Consider the following 4,928-nt stretch of genomic DNA (forward strand, 5'->3'; position numbering starts at 1 on the left):
CGCTACTAGTTTTAAGGGAGCCACTCATGAACTGTCCCAGAATTCACTGAGTTTAGATCCATCAAATAGTCAAGTGCACAAGCAGTGGATTGATGATGAAAAGGCCCACAGGGAGTGAAAAATGATGAGTTCCTAACCAATAGGCATAAACTCTCAGCTAAAGAAGAAAAATACACTAGAGAGACATTTTGTTCAGCTTTGTGCAGTTAAATAATAAAGCATTGCAATCTTTAGAAGGAAAAGACCATAACATTTAAATTATAAAATAGTTTTTTTTTTTTAATTGTAGAAACAAACTAAAACAACTCCCCTTAAAAATGTACCAGTCAGTCAGGTAAGCCGATTTGGGGATGAGAGAGAACCCCGGGCCACCAGTGGTAGGAAGTTGACACAGATAGTGAGGATGGCACTGAAACATTACACCTGCTTAAGTTTCAACTGTGAATAACTTTGTAAATCACAGTATTTAATAAAATACTTTAGGGGCTGGAGCAATAGCACAGTGGGTAGGGCATTTGCCTTGCATGCCACCCACCTGCGTTCAATTCCAAGCATCCCATACAATCCCCTGAACACTGCCAGGAGTAATTCCTAAGTGCATGAGGCAGGAGTAATCGCTGTGCAATGCTGGGTGTAACCCCAAAAGCAAAAACAAAAAACCAAACCAAACAAAAAAACTTTAAGAAAAATATAATACAAACCCAACAGGGAGATACCGTGACCACAAAGGCAGTTTGCCCAGGGGAGGCTTATCTATTGCACTTATGTGTGCGGACCCTCGTGATTTCCCAAATGTGGGAGTCTCAACTGCATATTTGTGGCAGCAAGGGACTGCGTTTGTGTTTTCCCTGAAAGAAAAAAAAGGTAAAAAAAAATGTAGAATTAGCCTGTCAAAAGTTTAGAAGCATGAAAGTTTACTTTTATACCCTTCTGGATCAGGGACTTCATCTACACTCTAAGCCCTGATGTAAGATTGACAAATTGGTAAGGCAAAACTTTGTAAATAAATACTCTTTATGAAACATTTCATGGCCTTCAGCAAAAAATGATTTCTTTAGGAGACAAACAACTCAGGTTCAATTTTAAGTCCTGTAGTCAGAAAGTAAGAGTTAAGTGAAAAGTATTGTATGGTGTTTCTCAATTGAATCAGCTTCTTGTTAAATAACCCTGTTTTGCTTCTGGGTGAAAGTAAGGGCTATAAGAAATGTGTGATTATTGCCTGCAAAATATTAGCAATTGAAAAGCGCTCTGCCTTAGTAGACGTACATTAGTATACCAGAAATTTAGTGTCTCAAAAGGCAGGCAGAAGGGCCTTAACAAACATAAAATTTTTGAAGTGGTGTTAAAACACAAATCTTCATCTTTTAGGCTTTGTGGTCAATCCTTAACAATGAATAACTCCTAAGTGCCACAGTAGTGTCCATGGTCCCAGAGTCTAGTAAGAATCCAAAAAACTAAATGAGTTAAGAAATAAAGCAAAGTATAAAAGTTCTCAACAATACAACTTTGTATTCTGTGAATCACAACCCCCCCCCAAAAAAAGAAAGAAACATGAACTCTACTAAATATGATAAGGACAGTAACATCCATCACTATTGATGAACTTCTCATTTCATGAGGGAAATCTGTATAGAATAATTAATGAGGCATGTGACTTTGGTGTTGATACAAGTTCAAACACATGCATTGGATCTGTGGTCCTTGAATAGTGGAGCAATTAATCTTGATTGCAATTTCCTTCCTGTCAAATGAGAATAATAGTGCCTCGGGATCAGTCTTTTAGGGAAAGACTAATCTGTTCTATCTGGGCAGATAGAACATTTGTTTCTATCTTCTCAGAAAGTTTTAGAGAAAAGTATTGCTAGAGCCTATGAATAGCAAAAATTCTCTTTCAACAATAAAAACGGTCATGTATTCAGCACATAGTGCATATTAATAAAAGCTCATGTGATTTTGTGCATAAAATGAGATTTTATCAATAAAAATATTCTTAATGTTGTTAAAATTTCTATGCATTCAAAACTTTAATTTGAGTGAAAAATCAAGATTCTATAAACTATGCTCTCGGAATGTTTTCAGAAAATTCAAAACTTGTGCAAATGCTTGCAATAATGTCTACAGCAAGTAAGAAACAGAGACTTAATCCAGTCCTCTTATCTGTCTGAAATAAGTAAATATTACTTAAGTATTTCAGTCAGAAATATAATGATAACTCTTCATCCTCATGGCCTGCAATTGAAGCTCCTACTTTGACTGACTGAGTATTTCCAGGAATTGCCCCCAGGTCCCCTGCTTGGGAGTACCACCCTTCCCCCACCCCCAAAAAAATCAGCAAATGTAATCAAGTAACATCTACAAAGCATTGCTCTCTTGACTCTTTCTATAACAAGTAGAAATGAAAGGCCAACTATCTGTCTCATCTTATTTAAATTTTAGGTTTCAGCAAATTGTGTTTGTTCACTTATTTGTTTTTGCAGCTAAATATGTTTGCTTGGAAATTGAATAACAGAATAGCTCTTTTTTTGCAAAAAAATTATGAAGGGAGGATTACATCTGACCTACTGAAGTCAAAATAAAAAATCTTTCAGGACAAAATTTTACTGCAGACTAAGGCCTCTATCTCTGACTTCTTCAACTTCTACTGCACTGTAGCACTGCACTGTCGTCCAGTTGTTCTTTGATTTGCTCGAGCGGGCACCAGTATTGTCTCCATTATGAGACTTGTGACTGTTTCTAGCATATCAAATACAACACAGGTAGCTTGCCAGGCTCTGCTGTGTGGGCGGGATACTCTCAGTAGCTTGCCGGGCTCTCCAAGAGGGACGGGATAATCGAACCTGGGTTGGCCGTGTGCAAAGCATTGAATATTTGTCTGAGATAAATTAAAAATGTTTAAATCAAACATAATTTTAAACTTTTATTTTTCCTTAAAATTATTTTGAAGTTTAAAACTTCTCATCTTTAGATTTTATTTTTGATTGGTGCTAAATCATTAAAGGATTTTATCCTATCATTAAACATTCTTGGTAATTTTAAGTTATTCAATCTTTTATATATATTTGAAACATAAAAGCTATTTGAATCTAAAGTATTCATTATCTAGTTAGCAGTTCTCAAAATTTAGCAGTTATTAAAAACACAAGTAACCTTATTAGTTATATAGCAGTGTCGATAGCACTGTTGTCCCATTTTCATTGATTTGCTCCAATGGGCACCAGCAATCTCTTCATTGTGAAACTTGTTGTTACTGTTTTTGGCATATCTAATACACCACACAGAGTTTGCTAGGCTCTGCCATGTGGGCAGGATACTCTCAGTACCTTGCCAGGCTCTCCGAAAGGGACGGAGGAATCAAACCTGGGTCGGCCGCATGCAAGGCAAACACCCTACCCGCTGTGCTATCGCTCCAGCACAATATATACATATATGTCTGTGAATGTGTATGTGTGCATAAATATATAGTTCATATATTATACATGTCATAATTATTTTGAAGTTTAAAACTTCTCATCTTTAGATTTTATTTTTGATAGGTGCTAAATCATTGTTTTACTGTGCTTTAATTAATTTATTTTTTTATGTTAGTATGAGATGGAGCCATAGCACAGTGGATAGGGCATTTGCCTTGCACAAGGCCGACCCAGGTTCAATTCCTCCATCTCTATCAGAGAGCCTGGAAAGAAGCTACTGAGAGTGTCCTGCCCATGCAGCAGAGCCTGGCAAGCTACCCATGGTATATTCAATATGCCAAAAAACAGTAACAACAAGTCTCACAATCGAGATGTTACTGGTGCCTGCTTGAGCAAATCGAACAACGAGACGACAGTGTTACAGTGCTACAGTGCTATGTTAGTACATGTTAGTATACGCATTGTTGCTTAAGGAGTATCAAGTTATCCTCTGGGATTGAATTCAGGCCTCACACATTCTTCGTATCTGTCAATATCATTTGAATCATCTTTCTTTATTGTTGGATACCTGTTGTATTTAGGTATAACTTCTATTAAACTATTTTGATCAAAGGAGATGTAAAGTGAGGCATGACAATCAAAAAGCATTTTTAAAGAGTATTAGTGGTAGAATGTGACATTTGGAAAGTTTCAACTTCCTCATTTATAAAATGAGGTTTAAATTATTTTACCTACCTAACAGATCATAATAAATGATATGTTCTTTCTAGTACCTGACATAAATGGATTGATTTTCCTATTGGCTAATTTCGTCTTGTACTCCTGACTATATTCATAGGGGGAAAAATGAATTTGATGATCATAAAGGCCTTGAAAAATATATATAATGACATCTTATAAGTGTTATATACTAATGACTTCACAACGTGAATAAGTAGAAATAAATTTATGTTCATTATAACACCTTATAAACGTATTCAAATTTAACTCAGTAATAAATTATTCTTAGTGATGATTTTTATTAATCTTATAAATATTTTATATTCAAGATCATGGATTTTACTTGATATACTAGTTTAGTCATTTATTATATTGGTGCAGTTGCAATGTAACTGCAAGTTGCAGCCTATTGCTATGAATTAATTTAAATTTTAATCTTTTTCCAGAATTATTCAATTCAGAAGAAATATTACTCTATAGTTATTTCTGTAAAAGTACTTAATAAGGGGCTGAAGAGATTGCATAGTGAGTAGGGCATTTGCCTTGCACAAGGCCAGCCTGGGCTCGATTCCCAGCATCCCACATTGTCCCCCAAGCACCGCCAGGAGTAATTCCTGAGTTCAGAGACAGGAATAACCCCTGAGCATCACTGAGTGTGACCCAAAAAAGCAAAAATAAAATAAATAAAAATAAAATATATAGATTCTAATTGTAAAAAATGTATTTAATGATACATAAAATAGTACTCTGGAAATTTTACAATTTGTAGTTGTACCTTCATATATGAGAACAATTACT

At 35.4% G+C, this 4,928-nt stretch overlaps 1 non-coding gene across 1 annotated transcript; it reads left to right on the top strand.

The window, feature by feature from the left end:
- Window positions 1-693: 693 nt before the first annotated feature.
- Window positions 694-852, top strand: LOC129401012 (U1 spliceosomal RNA). Its single transcript, XR_008628041.1, has one exon. It is a non-coding gene; the product is annotated as a U1 spliceosomal RNA (small nuclear RNA).
- Window positions 853-4,928: the final 4,076 nt, after the last annotated feature.

This window comes from Sorex araneus, chromosome 1 (genome assembly GCF_027595985.1).
Source record: "Sorex araneus isolate mSorAra2 chromosome 1, mSorAra2.pri, whole genome shotgun sequence".
In the NCBI taxonomy this organism is placed as follows: Eukaryota; Metazoa; Chordata; class Mammalia; order Eulipotyphla; family Soricidae; genus Sorex; species Sorex araneus.